This window comes from Acinonyx jubatus, chromosome C1 (genome assembly GCF_027475565.1).
Source record: "Acinonyx jubatus isolate Ajub_Pintada_27869175 chromosome C1, VMU_Ajub_asm_v1.0, whole genome shotgun sequence".
Lineage (NCBI taxonomy): Eukaryota > Metazoa > Chordata > Mammalia > Carnivora > Felidae > Acinonyx > Acinonyx jubatus.
The window spans coordinates 6,939,975-6,961,049 of NC_069381.1; the positions used below are offsets into that span (position 1 = coordinate 6,939,975).

General features: G+C 48.9%; 1 protein-coding gene across 1 annotated transcript in view; it reads right to left on the reverse strand.

The window, feature by feature from the left end:
- Positions 1–5,359, reverse strand: part of CTNNBIP1 (catenin beta interacting protein 1) — a 49,273-nt gene extending 43,914 nt beyond the window's left edge. The window contains exon 1 of the mRNA XM_027060481.2: positions 5,173–5,359. The gene's annotated coding sequence lies outside the window, so the exon portion shown is untranslated. The remainder of the gene's footprint in view (positions 1–5,172) is intronic.
- Positions 5,360–21,075: the final 15,716 nt, after the last annotated feature.

The window sequence follows — 21,075 nt, forward strand, 5'->3', positions numbered from 1 at the left end:
GAAAGTGACTTGCAACACCAAGTTTGGATTCCCCCTACTAACTCGTGTTGACCTCTCAAGGTTAGCGGAGCAAGTGGCACTGTGAACACCACCTGACAAGGGGGGATGCCCGAGTGAGGGTCTGAAAAGCTGCCACAGCACCCAGGCTAAAGAGGCCAGCTCCGGATTCCTGGCGAGCTGGACCCCTGGGTTTTAAATGCCATTTCTGAGTGCTCTGCTAAGCTTCCCAACTCCACTCAGCCCAGACCAAAGACGGCCAAGGCTCTCTAGGTACCACCGCGCTCCCGATCAAGTGATCAAACAGGAGGCGTCAGAGGTGACAGTGGGGCCTGACCCTCTACAGAGGGCCTGGTGATCCTCAGCGGGGACTGAAAGAGAAGGGTGGAGGGGTGGGGGGCGGGGGAAGAAGGCTACCCGGTCAATCCCCGTATACCCCCAACAAAGACGCTGTGACACATATGTGTGTGGCAAAGCTCCAATGTTACTTTAGTGACACTACCAACATAAGAAGCTCTAGCTCATGCAGACAGGAGCAGAGGACACAGGCCATGCCGCTATACAGGGCAAGATGCTAAGGGCTGGCGATGCTCATTCATTCAACTCAAGAAACTGAGAACCCTCAATCTCAGGGGGAAAAGAAGGCTCACCGGAATGTGCAGGACACATAGACACACATCTGGGCCTTTGTTAATCTAGGCGATGGCTCCCACGTCCCCTGGGGACCTAGGCCAGAGACATGAGGAACTGATGGGAATAAAGCCAACACTACGAGCCTGCTGGCCTCCAAAAGCCTTCCCAGGACGAGGAGAAGCCGACTCACTGGTCTCCTAGCATCCTGCTCTTTCTCCTAGACGGATGGATTCCCACTGCGCAGAATCGAGGAGTAAAATCCAAACTCCTCACCGTGGCCGCAGATCCGGCCCCTATCAACTCCTCACTCACCACATTCCAGCCCCACTGGGCTTGTGGCTCCTGCTGTCCTCTCTGCCCGTCATCTGGGTCCCCATTCAAAGTCACCTCCTGAGAGCTAGCTAGAGCCCCTGACCCTTATCCCGGTTATCTCCATCTTAGTGCCCTGTTTCATTCGCCCTGTAGCTCTTTTCACCATCCTGCGTTACCTGGTCCGCCTCTGCCCGTCTCTCCCGGCAGAATACAAACTCCGTTGGACCACGCATCTTGGCCGTCTTGTTCTTGGCTGTATCCCCAGCACCCACGACAGTGCCTGGCACATAATAGCTGTTCGATAAGTCATTCAGTTTAACAAATGTTTACTGCGTGCCTACAGAGTTTAGGCACTGGACTACAACAGTAAACCAAAAAAAAAAAAAAAAAGGGCAAAATCTCTACCCGAAAAGAGCTTAAATTCTGGTGGCAGATAAGAAACAGATAAATAAATAACAGTGAACTAGTAACCACTACTTCAAGCGCATACAAGTGCTCAGTGCTGTTCTAAGCATCTTACAGGTATTACACCCTGGGGCGTCTGGGTGGCTCAGTTTATTAAGTGTCTGACTCTTGACTTCAGCTCAGGTCATAATCTCATGGTTCGTGGGTTCGAGTCCCACATCTGGCCCTGCACTAATGGTGTGGAGCCTGCTTGGGATCCTCTCTCTCTGCCTCTCCCCCACTCGTGCTCTCTCTCTCAAAAAATAAATAAATAAACTCTAAAAACACCCACAGCGTGGGGAGGGGGCGGGGGCGGAGGGGCACTTGGGTGGCTCAGTCGGTTAAGCGTCTGACTTCAGCTCAGGTCATGATCTCACAGTTTGTGAGTTCAAACCCGACCTTGGGCCCTGCACTGACAGCTCAGAGCGTGGAGCCTGCTTCAGATTCGGTGTCTCCCTCTCTCTCTGCCCCTCGCCGCTCGCGCTCTGTCTCTCTCTCTCTAAAAAATAAACATTAAAAGAAAGTTTTTAATAAAATTAAATTAAAAATTAAAAAAAAAACCCACAATAGGTATTACCTGATTTAATGCTCTGATTTAATGCTCCCAACAACTCCCTGAAGTATTATTATTTTACAGATGGGGAAACTGAGGCACAGAGAGGTTATATTACTTGCTGAAGATCGCGCAGCTCATGATGAAAGAAACCAAGATCCAAACCCAGATAGTCTCGGTACAAAGTCCATGGTCTAATTAAGAGCTACACTTCATATTTGCTGGGTGGCAAATAACTACTCAGTCAGCACCCTCCACAGCTGTTCTCTGTAGGCAGGGCTGGAGAGAGAGCGGATCCATCAGGGAAGGGCTGCCCTGTTCTGTGAGCTCAGTGACATGGACACTGCTGGCCATACCCCTTTCCTGCACCCTGGATGAGGAGGGATCTGCAAGGAAGTGTGGTCTGATGTCAAGACAGGGACAGGGTTCCCGAGTCCCGGTTTTAGGTGCTGGGACACCCAGGCAAGTCAACCGATACTGCATGAGTTTACTTTTTGTGCAGGACACTGATCTTGACGTGGTGAGGGATGCAAAGATGAATCCCCCGGAGATCCTGGCCTCAGAAAGCTTAGAGTCACACAGGTTCCCTTGGAACCGAAACAGGTAGGAAGTGACGGGTACCATTAAAAAATGTACAAACTGCTATGGGATATAGCCTCTAGGGGCCATAGATACCCAACCAGGAAAGGCGGGGGGGGGGGGGGGGGGAAGGGGCGGGGGGGGGGCGCTGGCCTACACAATTCCCAAGGTCCTCTAGCTCGGACATGTTCTGACAGCACAGATTTGGATGGGAAAAGAGATCAAGTTTTATTCTGGTTAACAGTTCAAGTGCATGGCCACTGAGTTGTTCTCACAACTGAGACTGAGAACAGTCCCAGTCTCCCTGAGCAACATTTGACAGCACCGGCAAGGTAATAATAATGCTCCCATTTAAATAGGGCAGCCCGAGACGGGAACGAAGCCCACTGGTAGAGCCCCCTCCACCTCTGTTGTTTTATTTTTTAATTAAAAAATTTTTTCTTTTCATGCTTATTTATTTTTGAGAGAGAGAGAGACAGAGTGTGAGCAGGGGAGGGGCAAAGAAAGAGGGAGACACAGAATCCAAAGCAGGCTCCAGGCTCTGAGCTGTCGGCACAGGGCCCGATGCGGGGCTCCAACTCACGGACCGCGAGATCATGACCTGAGCCGATGTCAGACGCTCAACCGACTGAGCCCCCCAGGCGCCCCTCTAACTGGTTTTTAAACCCACAAATCCTCTTCCGTCAAGAAGGGGGTGATCCCTCTGTGAGCATGTCGCTGTAATGTGGAGAACACTCCCTCTCCACCCGGTTCACGTCTGTATCCCTGGAGTCTTAGTGCAGTACCTGGCTCACGACAGGTGCTGAGTAAGGTTTGCTAAGCCAGACCTGAGTATAATCCAAAACTTATCTGCTAGGCATGGGAATCTGAATTGGCGTTCCCTGAAGTTTTGCTTTATAGCTCTCAGCTCTCCTGCGGGAGGGGGAGGGAGGAGACTGATTTCACCCCTTCACTTTTACTGCTACCATCCTGATCCTGGTCCTCCAAGCCCCCATCATCTCTTGCCCGGAAGCTGCAGGAGTCTACCTCCTGACCAGTATCCCTGCTTCTGCCTTTGCACCTCACAATCCGATCTCTACACAGCAGCCAGAGCAATCTTGGAAAACTTAGATCTTATCAGCTCTCTGCTGAAAATCCTCTAATAGCTTCTAACTGCGCTTGGAATAAAATCCAAACTGGTTCTTCATAGCACTCAGCACCACTGAAATGATTTTGTCTGCTTATTTGTTTACTCCTCCCTCTTTAGAACGCCAGCTATGGGAGGGCGGGGGCTATGTCTACGTGCACCCCTGTAGCCCCACCGTTTGTCATGGTGCCTGTCACATAGGGAGCACTCACTGCTGAACAGACGAATCTCCATCCTGCAGAGGCAACTTGCATTTACAAGGCCCACTAACTCCATCAGGAAACCATGAAACTCACACTGACATTCAACAGCTTGCACCTTTTTTTTTTTTTTTTAATGATTCAAAGTGCTGCTTGAAGTCAGAGAAAACACTTTAATGGTCCCAAAGACGAGTATCACTCAGGGTCTAAAGTCAGGAACAAGAAAGAGCTCAGTACTTGTCCCAGGGAGCTAAGACGCAAGGCACCTGGGAACAAAACCTCAGGACAAACTCTGACTTGCCTCCAGGTCCCCTCCTGACACACCCTGTGCCTCAATTTACCCAGCAGTCGGCCAGGCACACTTCCCTAAGTTGTGTGAGTGACAGGAGACAAAATAATTAACAGCCAGAGCATGCTTAGATTCTCAGATAGGAGGTGCTGCAAGCCACAGATCTCATTATTCATAAAACTCTTGATTTGCTGCCAGCACAAGCCTCCTCGGCCTTCCCAGGGGCTAACTGCACAGCAGGTACCTGCTCAAACAAGGTCAGCACACAAGAGAGAGGGAGGCGTGTGGGGCCTCACCGAGGTTGGGTGTCCAGACCTATCTATGTGCCTTGGTTACCAGGTCCAAGAATAAGGAAGGTGGCTGGGTGGGGGTGATGAAAAGGAGGTGACAAGTGCAGTTTGGGGCTCCCAGTGGTTCATTTTGCAGGCTCACGTATGTATAGACACCCGCCAGACAGGTGAAACGTGTGCCTACACTGTGCACCGTCCAGGAACACTCCCCGGGAGAGGTGGAACGAGGAAACAGCCCAGTCACACGCGCGCAAGAGAGACAGAGACAGAGAGAGGAAGGGTGGTCCAGGGGCCAGACCTCAGCAGCATTTAGTTTGGGGAAATATGGAGGGGCTCTGTACAGGGGGTCGGGATGCTGAGCGTGGGGAGCAGGTGAGGGGAGGGTCAGGAGGGCGCGGGACCCGAGTGCTGACAGCCGGTGACAACCACGCCGACGCGGTGGGGTGAACAACAGAGTGGGTGGCTCGGACACCTGTGGAGGCGACCCCTGGGCGGAGGTGAGGACGGCTGGAGGGTGGTCTGCGGCGGGGTCGCGGGCGGCGAGCGGCGGGGAGGCAGCGGCGACCCGGCGGGGCGAGGAGGCCCGGCCCAGACCAGGGCGCCGCGCCGGGGGCCAGCCGGGGGGTCCGAGAGGGGTCGGGGGCGCCCTCCGCGGCCCCTCCCCGGGAGACAAAGGGCCGGAGGCTCCCCCGAGCCCCGGCGCGGCGCGGGCCCGGGCGCTGCGGGCGCGGGCCGGCCTCGGCGCTTACCTGGGCCGCCCGACCCGGCCGGGCCGGCGGGGGCTGCGGGTCCGTGCACGGCGCGCGGCGGCCTGTTCCGGGGCGCGCTCAGCCGGAGCAGCCGCGGCGGCGGCAGCAGCGGCAGCGGCAGCGGCAGCGGCAGCAGCAGCAGCAGCAGCAGCGGGAGCGGCCGCCAGAGCCTCCGCCTCCCGCTCCGTGAGTCACCGCGGCGGGGAGGGAGGGAGGCGCCAGGCCGCTGGGGGAGGGACCGGCGGAGGGGGCGGCATCTGGCTCCTCACGGGCGGCGGAGGCGCGGCCACCGCAAGGCCCCGGGGGTGGGGGGGAGGGGAGGAGGGCCGGCGCCGGGGGCGGGGCCTGGGGGCGGGGCGGGGCCCCGGCGTGTGCGGGCACGCTCAGTGGTTAAACCGGCCCGTGGGGCGGGACCTCCCGCGTACGGGGATGGTGCTGGGGCGCGCGCGGGGACGCTCATTGGGCTGCTCGGGAGGAGGGTGGGGCCAGGGATTCTGGGGCGGGGCCACGAAATGGGCGGGTGGAACTGGGTCGTGAGTGGTGGCCCAGCCCCGCTCAGAGCAAAGGGGTGGAGCGGAGCGGGGGCGGGGAGGGTGGGTAAGGATAGGGGGGCGGGGGCTCCGAGGAGGAGGTGGTCTGAGGGCGGAGCCCGGATTAAGGATGGAGCTGGCTCTGCGGTAAAGCCACAGTGTCTGTCCCTGGCTGCTCCGGGAGCATAGTGATCCCGTAAAAATAATGGCCTCTCCCACACACGAGTCTGTGTTTAAAAATGGGAGCGGTCGGACGGGGCGGAATCCTCGGCGAGGCTGGTTTCCCCAGGACCCCTGAAAAATCTGAAACTGACGAGGTTGCAAAACATTCAGAGGCGTGGTCTTCCGGCGCGGTGGAACTGGGAACGTTGCTACCTTTGAAGAAACTAGGCCCACTCTCGAATTGGAGGCCTGTCTAACCTGGGATCCACGGAGCCTAGAAGGCCCAGGAATGGACCTCCGTGGGTCCGTTAAACTTAAAATATCATGTGTCTTGGTAGGGAGTACATTTTTCTGGGGAGAAAGGGTCCATGATTAAAATGTTTCTGTTAGAAAGTCTGACTCTAGCTGCTAGATGGCTCTGTCTGGAGAAGAGTACAGGGAAAAACAGCCCATTTTAGGCAAAATGCAAATCGCTTTGAACACCCACTTTCCTTTTAAAGGGACGTGTGTTTTTAAGAGTGTTCTAATTTTCAACAGTTTCAATTTTTTTTTATGGTTTACTTTATTTGCTGGGGGGGGGGGGGGGGCCGAGAGAGAGGAGGACACAGAATCGGAAGCAGGCTCCTGGCTCTGAGCTGTGCCGTCAGCACAGAGCCCGAGGCAGGGCTCCAACTCACAAACCCTGAGATTAATTCCTGAGCCCAAGTTAGGTGCTTAACCAACTGAGCCACCGAGGCGCCCCTCATTTTCAACATTTTAACGGTTACATAGTGTGGCACTAACCGCACTTTAGAAGCCCTCTTGCCTTGCTTTCCCTGCCTTTCCTTTAGCCTGTTAGAAAACAGAATCCCATCTTCTTCCACACCCCATACATTTCTTTCCCCTCCCTGTGCAAGAGGGATAGAAGATGATATTTTGTTTACTTTGTTGTGTTCATGTTCTGTAATGTCCATATTACTCTTTTGATTTAATAACTATTTTAGTTGCAGTTGAGGAATATTTTGATTTTATCAAAAGTCATGAGATTATGAACTCAAAGGCCAGAAATAGGTCTTAGTCATGTCTGTATCCTCATTAGTGTCCCAGCTACCATGCTGTTGCAAGGGCTCAACCAATATTTGCCAGTACGATGTACTAGCTGATCCTTCGTTTCCCAGAGCACACCAATGCAGAAAAATGTGCACATTCAAATTATTTTTATTGTAAATATTGATGTTTCAACAAATGAATTAAAACTGAACAAATTGCTTGGTATTCAAGACACAATGTATAAACGTTACATTTTTTAAGAGACATGCTTAAGGGGGCACCTGGGTGGCTCAGTTGGTTAAGCATCTGACTCCTGATTTTGGGTCAGGTCGTGATCTCACAACTCATGAGTTCGAGCCCCGCATCAGGCTTCAAGCTGACAGAGCAGAGCCTGCTTGGGATTCTCTCTCCTCTCTCTGCCCCTCCCTCTCTCTCTCAAGATAAATTAAAAAACTTAAAAAAAAAAAAAAAAAGAAAGAAAGACATGCTTAAGGATGAAGGTGGAAAGGAATGCATAAAACGAAAATGTATCCCTGTGAAATAATGGACGCTTTTTCCCTTTTTTCAAATTTTTCATAAATCTATTGTGTTTTTTGGGTTTTGTTTGTTTATTAGTTTTTAAGTAGGTTTCCTGCCCAGTGCCGAGCTCACTGCAGGGCTTGAACTCACGACTCTATGATCAAGACCTGAGCTGAGATCGAGAGCCAGACTCCTAACCGACTGAGCTGCCTAGGCACCCCAAACCTATTGTTTTTATAGTTCAAAATTACAATAAGTTCATCAGCACAGTCCCTCAACTACTCTATCAGCGGAGAGTTAGAAAATCCTGCCTTTCTAGATAAGAGTATTACTTCAGGATTAACTCGGGCAGGCTTCACCCATCTGTAGTGTCTTAGAATGAAACATTGGAAGTTTAGGATGTAGGGGAACATCTATTGGTTCTGACAGCCCGGGAGTATCTCTTCCCCTTGGGGTACTGCTCTTCCCTACCATGTACCCCCTTGAGGTGCTGATGAGGCTATCAATTACAGTATTCTACCCTCTCCTCTCCACAAAAACCAAAAACAAACAAAACAAAACAGGGGAATCCAAGCTGGAACAGTCAAGTGCTACATTCTCTTGACTACTGGCTAAGAAGCGGGATGTGTCCCAAGCTGAGCCAATTGGAGTCCTTCCCCGAAAGTTTCTGAATTGTTAATGAAGGGAAGCTCTTTCCTATTGGATCAAGAGCTATAAGGATATGGCCTCAACAATGTTAGTAGCATCTTTCACACACCACATGGAACATTCTGAAAGAATGAGGCAGTGTTACAAGAGAGAAAGGGACCCATATTTGGAAGGAGGGAAGGGGAACGGGGAAGAGAAGAAGGGAGATCTCTAACACAGTGTTCCACGATTTCAGTGGACCTTGCACGAGCTCTGCACACAGCATCTCACACTCAGTCGGTCCCCAAATCGGCCTCTCCTCCAGTGCCCCCCCACCTTGAGTAATGGCCACTAATTGGCCATTTCACCCAGTTGCTTGTGTCAGAAGCTCCAAAGTATCCTTGCCACCTCTCTCCTTTGTCCCTCAGATCCAGTCCGTGTTGTTCGCACCCCCAAACCATATCTTGAATCTCCCCACTTGCCAGCGTCCCTACTCCCTTGGCCCAGGTTCACCCACCATCAGCTCTCAACCTGACTCCAACAATAGCTTCCAAGTGCTCTCACATCCAGGCTTTCCCTACCAACCCCAATCCGCTGTCCTTCTTAAAATGTACCCTTCTTGTCAGTCAGTTCTCTGCCATTCAAGGACTTCCCTTCATCTTCATGACGAAATTCAGACTCTTTCGCATGGCTACAAGGCCCAGCATGATCTGGCTCCAGCCTGATCTTGAACCGCTTTTGCGGAAGGGGCTCCTGTCACCCACAGGCCTCCTCCCTGTTCCTTGATCATAGGGTGCTCCTTCGTGCTTCAGGACTTCTAAATGTGCAGTTCTTTTTGACTCAGTGGCTCTTTCTCTGCTTCTCCCTCCTTCACCTGACTGAACATTTGGTCTTCCTTAAAGAGACTTTGCTTAACCTACGCCAGCCCCAGTTATGGGGCCATAATTTATGGCATGGCCGTAAATTCCAAGAGGGTAAGAAGTCTCGGCAGACCACCCCCCCCTGCCCCCAGCACAGTACCTGGCGCATGCAGATATTAGCACATGAACACATAACTAAAACGTGTGTAGATACCCCACCCAGGACTGTCCTTTTTGTTCGGCCCTCCTTGCCCATCTCCACCCCTGACTTCCAATGCCGTCAACCCCCTCCTCACTATTCACTCCTTACGTTTACGATTCTATATTTTATCCTTTCAGCTTTGGGGAGGGCCCCTCTGTGCTCCCAGACATGTGTGTCTCTTTAAATACTTGTTTCTGGAGAAAAAAAAAATCCCTATCTTCTCTATCCCGAAGGGATAACTGTGACAGTAAAAATCGTAGGCCAAGGATGAAACAACAGGGGAGCCCCAGCAGGCTGCAGGGGAAGAGAGCTTTTGCGAAGTAGTTATGACAAGAGTGGTCCTCAAGTTTTTTTTTTTTTTAATGGTTATTCATTTTTTGAGAGAGGAAGAGTGAGACAGTGCAAGCAGGGGAGGGGCAGAAAGAGAGGGGGACAGAAGATCTGAGGCAAGCTCCATGCTGTCAGCAGAGAGCCCGATGTGGGGCTCGAACTCATGAACCATGAGATCATGACCTGAACCAAAGTTGGACAATTAACTGACTGAGCCACCCAGGCGCCCCAGGTAGTCCTCAAGTTTTAACCCCTAAGAGGGCCTTCCTGCCTACGAGGTTAGCAGGTACAGAATGACAATGCGAGAGAAAGAAGGAGACCTTGCGCTAAGGAAAGATGAGGTTTGGTAGTAAAGGAAAATGAGAACCAATTCTTTTTGTGTTTTGAGAACCAAAATTTAAATATACCTTTAAATTTTATTAAGTTTATTTATTTTGAGAGCGAGAGTGTGAGCAGAGAAGGGGCAGAGAGAGAGAGGAAGAGAGAGAGAGAGAGAGAGAGAGAGAGAGAGAGAGAGAGAGAATCACAAGCAGGTTCCACACTATCAGCACAGAGCCCGATGCAGGGCTCAAACTCACAGACCCTGAGATCTTGACCTGAGCCGAAACTAAGAGTCAGACGCTTAACTGACTGAGCCATGCAGATGCCCCTCCCCCCAAAGTTAAATATTAATTAATAATTTCCAGTAAGATAGAAGGTAAAATAATTTGTCTTAAAAAATTTTTTTAACGTTTATTTATTTTTGAGTGAGAGGGAGACAGAGACAGAGTGTGAGCTGAGAAGGGACAGAGAGAAGGGGAGACACAGAATCTGAAAGCAGGCTCCAGGCTCTGAGCTGTCAGCCCGGAGCCCGACGCAGGGCTTGAACCCATGAACCACGAGATCATGACCTGAGCCGGAGTCCGGTGCTTAACTGACTGAGCCACCCAGGCACCCCAAAATAATTTGTCTTTTGCTTTGGTCCCAGCATTTGTCATCCCGTTTACATTTGGTACAGCTCAGACTTTTCTGAGCACAGCAAGTGGTAAGGGCGCTAACTGCACAGCAGACAAAGAGGGCCACAGTCACGCACCGTTCCTCCTGTGTCTCACATTGGCAAATAACTTGTCATCTGATTTTACTTTAGAGATAATAAGGAATTATTAAACACCATGATGAAAGCGTTTTGTAGATCAGTGAATATACATATTTTGTGTCGCGAGTGGGCTATGTGCAGCTGTGAACATCTGGCTGTCTGCCAGCCTGTCCCCATAGTGTTGCTTTCTGCACGGGTAGACCCTCCAATCACAGAACCCCGTTTGTATTGCGCTTGGGAACAACAGAAAGAAATCATTACTCATTTCTTTGGCTGAGGGTTTCGGTAGACCAACGTGTCTTGTAAGTGTACTTTGTCAGTGCAGAAACGTTCTGATCACCTAGGAGAGACAAAACAACGTGAAACTTCAGTTTGGATCCAAATACTCAGCTTATTAGCCTCTAAGCATATGTCTGTTTATCACCTTTTCTCCTGCTGGTTATCATCCAGTTACGTATAAAAAAAAATTACCATTCCGAAAAGCAAACAACTTCTACCGTCTGGGAATGAACAATAAAACAGCACGTCCCCCCCACCCCCACCCCCACCCCGGGCACGTACCAACACGTTCCCTGTCTGTAGATGATGCAATGTTACCAGTGTGTCAGGGGGAGAATGGAGACCATTCCTGACAGGCACTTCCTTCCTCGCCCTCCTGAGATCTAGACTGCCCAGGAGTTTTGCTTATGTCAACAAGTAGACGGGCCTGTCACTGTGAAATATCTGTGGCTTTGCCCCTGCCCTTCGCGGTTGGTTTGAAGAGTGGACAATTTCAAACCCATCCGAGCCTAGAAACCCTCCTGCTTTCCAGCTCGGGGGTCTCCTTAAATCCTTGGCTATTTGTGACACGGAAGTCTGGCTGGGCGGTAACGTGACCGACACTTAGCCGGCGCATTTCACTCTGGCAGAGATTTGCTGAATCTAAATGAACTTTGTGGTTTACGTTTTCTCCACACACCCCCGCCCCCCACTCCTCTTCATTACTGTTCTTCCGGGAAGTTACTTCCCATCCACAGTGTTTGCCCCCAGCTGGTGAATCAGATGGGGCTCTTTTTTATAGTTAATAAACACCGAAGGCCGAGGGCGGCAAATGTACCCCCTGGTGCCGGCTAATGAAGAGCCTCAGATGAAAGCTTCTGCAGAGGGGACAGGCATGATGCAAATGTCCTGGGATCCAGGATTACTCGCTCTTCTCCCACATGCTGCATAACGGATAGTAATGATTATTAATTATTTAAGCAAAGAACATGACAGCCAACACAAGTAGGAAAAAAAAAAAAGAAAGAAAACAAAAAGGAAGCTGCACTCTAGGATCCTCTGTTGAGACCACTTTAATTAGCACGAGTTATAGAGCCAAGGGAAATTGACCGAGAGACTTAATATAGCTGAAGAATTTTTGAAAATTCTTTACCACTTGTTTCCCTTAAGAGAAAAAAAGACAAGACAGCTTATATTTGTGTGTATTTGCGGATAAACTGGAACATGAAAGTGCAATGCCTTCCAGAGGCTTCCCCCAGAGATGGCACGGGGAGGGGGTGGGGGGGTGGCACGGGGCTGACGAGAAGCTCAGTGGGGTCCTTGCAGGCTCTACTGAATCCCAAGGCTGTCAGTCCCAAGGCTCCCCCAGAGACGTGGCTTTCGTGTTAAGTCGTGGTAAGGACATTGGGACTCGAAAGCTGAAACTCCATCTGCCCTGATTTTCTCTCCTTTGTACGCTGGACTGAAGCCTTCATGAGATTTTCCCGTCAAATTTCAAAGCTCGTGTCATTTCTGGTACATTCTACTGTTTCTCTGTCTATATCATGATACCTAGAACAGTGTCTCTCTATTAGATAACCTGTGACACTATTTCTAAAGCCAAGAACCCAAAAGGGCATAGGTGTGATTTTATTTTCAAATTCTTGGACAATCCTCACTTGTTCAAAACTCAACAGTAATTGTACTACCGTCCAACCTTCCCACATTGTCAATCCCTCTGCTAATGACATCTCCTCTAATAATCTGAATTTTCTTTCTTCTTTCTTTCTTTCTTTCTTTCTTTCTTTCTTTCTTTCTTTCTTTCTTTCTTTCTTTTAGAGAGAGGGAGAGAGAGAGAGAGAGAGAGAACGTGCAAGTCAGGGAGAGGGGCTGAGGGGAGGAAAGAGAGAATCCAAAGCAGGTTCCATGCTCAGCACAGAGCCCGATGCGGGGCTCAATCCCGTGACTCTAGGATCAGGACCTGAGCTGAAATTGAGGGTCAGATGCTCAGCCGGCTGATCCACCCAGGTACCCCCAGAGTTTTTATTTCTAATTCAGTCACATTTAGAAATCCAGTTTGGCTCTGTGACTAACAAGAGACTGTGTTTTCTTTGAAGGAGACTTTTTTTTTTTTTTTTTTTTTTACTTTGTACCAATAGTCACACTCTCTTACACTAAGTTCTCAAAGGAATTTTCTTTCTTTTTATGTTTTTATTTTGGGAGAGAGAGCGTGCATGCACATGCATGCAAGTGGGGGAGAGGCATGCAAGGGAAGAGAGACAGAGACAGAGACAGAGACAGAGACAGAGAAGGAGGGAATCTCAAGCAGGCTCAAGCATGGAGCCCGATGCTGGGCTCAATTCCGGGACCCTGGGACCACGACCGGAGCCAAAATCAAGAGTTGGGTATTCAAACGACTGAGACACCCAGGCGTCCTGAAGTCCTTTCAATCAAACTGATTCAGATATTCAACATCACATGTGATCTGTTCTGCATCCCCTGATTTTTATTCAAGCCTAGTCTCTTCACTCAACTGCTCGTTCAAGGAATGTTTATTAAGTGCTTCCCAGGTGCACATCATCGCCTTCAGCAGGGGCTAGAGCAGCAACTCAGACAAATATTTTCCTTGCCCTCATGATGGGTAGGACACTAATGAGTTACACCATTGAATAATTCACTGCAAGTCTAGTTAAGTGCTGAGAGCGAAATTCAACAGGCTTGAGGCCATATTATTGAGAATCTAACCTTGCATTGGGGTCAAGGAGAACTTCCTTGGGAATGTAACATTTAAGCTTCTACTTAACTAGGAGTTAACTAAGCAAAGAGTGGGGAGGAGAGGTTAGCCCCCAGGGGGGACCAGTTCATAAAAAGCCCATGAGGAGAGGGGCACCTGGGTGGCTCAGGCAGGTAGGTGTCAGACTCCGATTTTGTCTCAGGTCACGATCTCACAGATTGTGGGTTCGAGCCCTATATTGGGCTCTGTGCTGACGGTGTGGAGCCTGCTTGGGTTTCTCTATCTCTCCTTCTCTCTGCTCCTCCCCTGCTCATTCTTTCGCATGAGCACACGCGCGCTCTCTCTCTCTCTCTCTCAAAATAAATAAATTTTAAAATAAAAGAGAATTGGGGCACCTGGGTGGCGCAGTCGGTTAAGCATCCAACTTCAGCCAGGTCACGATCTCGCGGTCCGGGAGTTCGAGCCCCGCGTCAGGCTCTGGGCTCATGGCTCAGAGCCTGGAGCCTGTTTCCGATTCTGTGTCTCCCTCTCTCTCTGCCCCTCCCCCATTCATGCTCTGTCTCTCTCAGTCCCAAAAATAAAAAAAATTAAAAAAAAAATTAAAAAAAATAAAAGAGAATCATTTAAAAAAAGGGGGGGGACACCTGGATGGCCCAGTTGGTTAAGTGACTGACTTTGGCTCAGGTCATGATCTCGAAGTTCATGAGTTCGAGCCCCACATCAGGCTCTGTACTATTCGTGCAGAGTCCACTTGGGATTCTCTCTCTCTCTCCCTCTCTTTGCCCCTCCCCCACTTGTGCATGCTCTCTCTCTCTCTTTCTCTCTCTCTCAACATAAATAAACTTAAAAAAAAAAGTTAAAAAAAAAGAAAGAAAAAGGCCATGAGGAGAAAAGCAAGCATGGTGAGATCAAACAGCTGAGAGAAGGCTGAGTGCAGAGTGATCGGGAAAGAGGCCAGGCACAGATGATACAGGACTTTCTGGATCATGCTAACCATTTGGTCTTTATTCCAAAATAACTACTGAGAGGGGCACCTGGATGGCTCAGTGGGTTGAGCGACCGACTCTTGATTTCTTTTCAGATCATGATCTCATGGTTCGTGAGTGAGAGCCCCACATCTGGCTTCATATCACACTGATGGTGCAGAGTGCTCACTCTCTCTCTCCTCTCCTGCTCTCTTCTCTCAAAATGGATAAACTTAGAAAAAAAAAAAAAAAAGAACTACTGAGAGGTTTAAGCAAAGATGGGATATGGTGGGTTTGTATTTAAAAGGAGAACTATGGGGCACCTGGATGGCTCAATCAGTTAAGCGTCCTGATCTCAACTCAGATCTTGATCTTGGGGTTGTGAGTTCAAGCCCTGTGTTGGGCTCTGTGCTGGACGTGAAGCCTGCTTAAAAAAAAAAAAAAAAAAATTCTATCATGGGGCGCCTGGGTGGCTCAATCGGTTGAGTGTCCAAGTTTGGCTCAGGTCATGTTCTCACGGTTCATGGGTTCGAGCCCCGTGACGGGCTCTGTGCTGACAGCTCAGAGCCTGGAGCCTACTTCTGATTCTGTGTCTCCCTCTCTCTCTGCCCCTCCCCTGCTCATGCTGTCTCTCTCTGTCTCTCAAAAATAAATAGATGTAAAAGAGAACTAGGGCTTTAACACAGAGAATGGATTAAAATGGAAAAGCAACGATGTATCAGTCAACTGTGGCTGCATAACAAACCACCTGAAAACTCAGTAGCTGAAACAAGCACATCTATTTTTTGCTCAGGAGTCTGCAAACTGCCTGGGCTGGGTCTACTTAAGACTGTGGGTTGACTGACTCAGCTGGGTTGGGCTGGGATCGGCGGGGCTTAGCTGCAGGTTAGGATTAAGTCTGTTCCGCGTGTCTCCTCTTTCCCCTTCGACCCAAGGCTGCCCATTCCTCTTATGATGAATGGCAAAAGAGCAAGAGTGCCAAGCCAAACTGTGGAAGCACACCCAAGACCTCTCCATAAACGTTCCATTGGCCACATCCAGTCTCATGGCCAAGCCCAAAAGAGGCGGTGGTAATAGTCCAGCGTAACAAAGTGGGTATGGTCAAGGCATTTTCCATTCTGATGGAAACCAGGCCCGTGCTCTCCTCATCTCCAGCCACCGGCTCTAGCCCTGAACAACTGCTTTAATTTTCCCAAAGCTGTTAATGGACAGGGAGGGCATAAAGCTGGAGCTACTTTGATCATTCACAAAACAGGTCGGTCTCTGACCTCCGTTTTTTCCCGGAGTCTACGGATGCAATGGAGAATGATTTTACAAGTTTTCGGAAACAAATCGATCCCTTTTTGCACTTACTTCTATGTCAACGCAAGAGGACTTGCTTCCTGTCGGGGCTGGCTCCGCCTGGCCCAGGAGCGCTCCCTTTTCTGCCAGTTGTTCCAAAGCTCCCAGTTCTACAGTGGGTTCCAAACGGAAAGGAGAGTCCTAGCAGGTACCTAATTTATGGGGGATGGATCTACCACAGTGCTATGTACTCTCACCCACGTTTACATGTAATTTTGTTTCTTAAATACTTTATTTTTTTGAGGGGAAAAGAAAACCTGTTTTGTTTCGTTTGGTTTTGTTTTCCTGAAAGCCCGGTTTCTCAGCTCACATTCTTGGGCTCAGTTTTACCGGTTAGGCATATATTCACAGCAACTGTCCTGGGTCTTTAATTAAAGAAGCCAGTCTTGTTATGGGCATCAACATTTTTGGTGGGGTTGTAAGGCTGAAGGGAAAGTTCAGGTTAAGTTGGAAGCAGCCCTGGGGAGTACAAGTGAACTATTCTCAGCTGAATTCAAGTGGCGGCAATTCACTGAACGAGCCCAAAGGCGTCTGCAATATCTTAGGTTGACTTTAATGAGTAGTTAGACTGAAATAGCTCCAGGTTCCAGGGGGTAGACCGAACCTATTGGGAACCTCTCCTGGGAGATGAAAGGGTGCTTATGTAGCTGGCGTTGCGCAGTACGATCGGCTTCTTCCATGCCCCTAGCACAGGCTCAGCATGGGAGCGTTTCTGCTCATCTTACTAATTGGTGGCTAAGTACAGACAACAGAGAGGGACACTTATTTCACTAACAAGTAGAAAAGCTTTCTTAGGAAAGCGAAGACAGGCTCACAGGGGGCAGGGAGTCCTCCAGCATACAGGTGACGCTTGTGACTCTTTAAAACAACTCTGAGCAGGCAGTTTCCATCTAATGTCTTTTCAGAGTAAGTGACACACAGGAACCGCATGCTAAAGGGGCTGCAGTGTCTTTGGAAAGGATAAAGGGACTAGTTTGAATATGCCTTCCATTTCTGCAGCTGATGACACCCTGCTGCGACAGCCTGTAATATCAGCACGCAAATTCCCATCAACTCAGAAACATTCTTTCGGTAGAGTGTCTTGGGTTGTTTATTATATGCCTCCCTAGCAGAACTTACGTCATTAGTAAGGAAATATAACAGAAAAAGTAATTTATCTCACCTCCAGGGAAGGGAAAAAACAAAAGCAACAGAAATGTAGGCTTTTCCCATGTCAGGTACTCCCGGTTAATGCTGCTTTATGTTCTTAATTCCCCATTACTTCAAATATCTAGAATATGAATACAAGCTTCCCTTAGTCAAACCCGACACAATGCCTCCATTTTATTTAGTGTTCTTAAAATGCATGTTTTGAGATTTAAAATATTGTATTCTAACGAGAGTGGTTATTATTTAGCTTTTATACAGTTCCTTACACCGGGGTTTCAAAGCAATTTATACATTTAATAGCCGCTCTTCACAAAACAGCTACATGGACATTTGAAGGCAACTCGACAAAGTGGGACAAAAGGAAAGCAGAGTGGCGAGATTACGACTCGAAATCGAGGGATGGGGCTCAGGTCACGCTTGCCCAAAATATGGTACCTTGGCATGTTAAATATTTTATTTATTCATTTAAAAATTTTTAACGTTCATTTCTTTTTGAGAGAGAGAGACATAGTGCAAGCAAGGGAGGGGCAGAGAGAGAGGGAGACACAGAATCTGAAGCGGGCTCCAGGCTCTGAGCCGTCAGCACAGGGCCCAATGTGGGCCTCGAACCCATGAACAGTGAGATCATGACCTGAGCCGAAGTCAGATGTTTAACCAAGAGCCACCCAGGGTGCCCCTAAATATTTTAAGCTGCAGGAATTTGAGAAAAGGCACGTGCAGGAAAGCCCTTCAACCTTCTCCTGAAGCGGGTCGTAGAACCTCTGTGTGTGTGAGAGGTGCCCCTCCATTACCCGGAAGCAAGCAGCAGCCTTATCTCTGAAGACAAGGGACAGAGAGGAATCCCGACAGAAACATCTTGCTAAGTTTCCCTCAGTTTACTACACTTATATTCGTCTTACTATAGCTTTCTGTGACTTTCCACTCTTCTTCAAACCTAGCCTAAAAACACTCAGGTTCAGGGGCACCTGGGTGGCTCAGTCGGTTGAGTGTCTGACTCTTGATTTTGGCGGAGGTCATGGTCCCAGGGTCATGGGATCAAGCCCCGTGTTAGGCTCCGAGCTCAGCATGGAGCCTGCTGGGGATTCCTTCTCCCTCTCTCTCTGACCCTCTCTCTGACAAAACACTCAGGTTTAACTGTTTCTCTGGGTCTTCATTCCTTTATGAAGACTCCTGTGTCACGTAAAACTTGAACTTGTGTGCTTTTCTCTTCTTAATCTGTCCTTTGTAATAGGGGTCCCTGTCAATAACATAAAAAAAATGGGTGGAGGAACGATATTTTTCCTCCCCTACAGGAGTATTCCAACTTTCTCTCCATTTAATAGTCTCCAAAACACCATAAATACTTTCATGATTTGTAGTTTACAAGATTGACCAAAGGACGAAGTAAAAAATTATAGATGAAATAGATCATTTATGGGGCGTCTGGGTGGCTCAATCGGTTGAGCATCAGGTCATGATCTCAGCTCAGGTCATGATCTCACAGGCCGTGAGTTCGAGCCCCGCATCGGGCTCTGTGCTGACAGCTCGGAGCCTGTAGCCTGCTTCCGATTCTGTGTCTCCCTCTCTCTCTGCCTCTCCCCTGCTCCTGCTCTGTCTCTCCCTGTCTCTCAAAAATAAATAAATGTTAAAAAAATTTTTTTTTTAATTTAAAAAGAAATAATGTTTCTAAGGACTCAGCTAACTATGATAGAGTAATAGATATCTTTTTCTTTAATTGTTAGGTCTGTTTTAAAACACAATTTGAGGGCACCTGGGTGGCTCAGTCGGTTAAGCTTGTGGTTCATGAGTTTGAGCCCTGCGACGGGCTCGGCGCTTGGGATTCTCTCTCTCCCTCTCTCTCTCTGCCTCTGTCCTGCTCGTGCTCTCTCTCAAAATAAATAAATGAACTTAAAAAAAATTAAAAAAAAAAAAAGATTTTTCAAAACATGTTTTCTTCTCTCCAATTTCAAGTCCTAATCCTCACCAAAGCACATTTTGAGTTTTTTAAGCCCCGAAGGGACGAAAGTATACAATTTGTTCAGTGCTTTGACTGTAACAGGATTACACTGGCACAGTCAACCTCCCACCCTGGCAAGAGCAGCACCGTGGGAGGTCAGAAGGGCCCCGAGGGAGCGGCCGCGCCACTGGCCGTCAGACTCCCAGAAGGAAGGCACGCCCCGGGGTGAACTCGGGCTCACCCCTCCCTTCTCCCTCCATCTCACAAGGGAAAGACAGAGTTTTCCTTTCTGAGGCTGGAAAGTGGGTTTGGTGTGCCTACATGTACTGCTTAATATAGTCTTGCTCACGGTATTTCCTTGCAGGAGAACAAGCCGCTCCTGCTTCTAGAAGACAGGCTGAAAGGAAATGCCACAAGCGTAAGGCCAAGGGACTGAGGCTTTGCCTGTTTGCTCCCAAAGTGAAAATGCTCCTTTTCTGAGTAAATATGAAACAAAATATTTAAGTCAAAGTGTAAGCTCAGAGCTTTACAAACCAAATCTAAGGTATAATTTACCAAGACCTAGATTAAACTTGGTGTAAAACCTGTGACAACAGTTTCTTTTTTTTAACACACGAAGTAGTAAAAGCACCATGTTTTCTTTCTGTTTCTTTTTTTATGTTTCTATTTTATTCTGGAGAGAGACAGAGGGCGAGCGGGGGAGGGGCAGAGAGAGAGGGAGACACAGAATCCGAAGCGGGCTCCAGGCTCCGAGCCGTCAGCACAGAGCCCGACGCGGGGCTCGAACCCACAGACCGCGAGATCGTGATCTGAGCTGAAGTTGGGCACTTAACCGACTGAGCCAAAAATGGTGCCCCCAAACTGCCATGTTTTCTAAGATCATGGTCAGATCACAGGGTTCAGGCAATTAGTTTTTATCTCATCTAGGCCAAATACTCGCTTCTACATAATTACGTACCTCTTTGATTACCGTTGTAGGTAAATGCCTCAGTTTTCAACCCGCTCTGGTTCTTGAGTATTGGAGGAGTGATGCCAGCCTGAAGGAACCAGGTGTTCACACAAGTGTGCAAAAAAAAAAAAACAAAAAAAAAAAAAAACAAAAAACAAAAAACAAAAAACAAAACTCCTTCACCTCCTCTCATAGGAAAGAACAGTTCCACGTAATATGACAACTTAGCAGTAATGAAGACTTGTACCTGATCTCCTCAGACGTCTTCAACAGACATAATCAAGATGACTTAAGCCCTTAAATCATGTACTGAAAGTGTGACTGAACACAAAGTCAGAGGTTCTTGTGGGAAGGTTTCTGAAGTTCCCACAGTGGCCAGAAATTAGGGCAGATCTGTGGTTGATAAATAATCTTAGAAAGAACCCTTGCCTACAGTATCTTCCTCTTTTTTTTTTTTAAATTTTATTTATGTATTCAAGTAATCTCTACACCCAACGTGGTGCTTGAACTCACAACCCCGAGATCGAGAAACACATGCTTTGCCGGCTGAGGGCAGCCAGGTGCCCCTTCTCCTTTCTTAATTCAAAAGGAAGCCGGTGACTCTCCTTGACCTTCTTTACGGAATACGTTCTGCTTGTTCAGTTTTGTTTTCTTTGGTGTTTATTTTAAATCATTTTTGAGAGAGGGAGACCGGATGTGAGCAGCAGAGGGCAGACGCGGCGTCCAGAGCAGGCTGCAGGCTCCAAGCTGTCAGCACGGAGCCCGACTCAGGGCTCGAACTCACGAGCCGGAAGAGCATGACCCGAGCCGAAGTCGGACACTTGACCGACCGAGCCACCCAGGCGCCCCTCGTTTAGTTATTTTTAATTGCTGTCCGTTGCCTGAGGCTCTAAGGAACGTGCTCTTCCCAGAGGAAGACAACCAAACACCACGAAGCTTCCAGCCGACAGGCCTCTCAGCTTCCAGGCTCTCGGACGGCGGACTCCTCGCCGCGCACCCTTGAGAGCGCCGCGAGAGAGCCCCGTGTTGGAAGCCTTTTCAGCAGCTTGGTGGCCCCGCTTCGTGGTTACTGTGGCGGGGAGAGGGACTTCAAAAAGACAGTGAGTTGGGATGTCAAAAGGCCGTACTCTAGAGGAATACCCAGAGGAGCCGTATTTTCAACCTGCTTTTTGCAATTTAGTGAAAATATTAAATCTAGTTAACCCAGTTTCTAAATCTTTGTAATTCCAGGGCCAGACTGGAAGCAATTAGCGCTTAT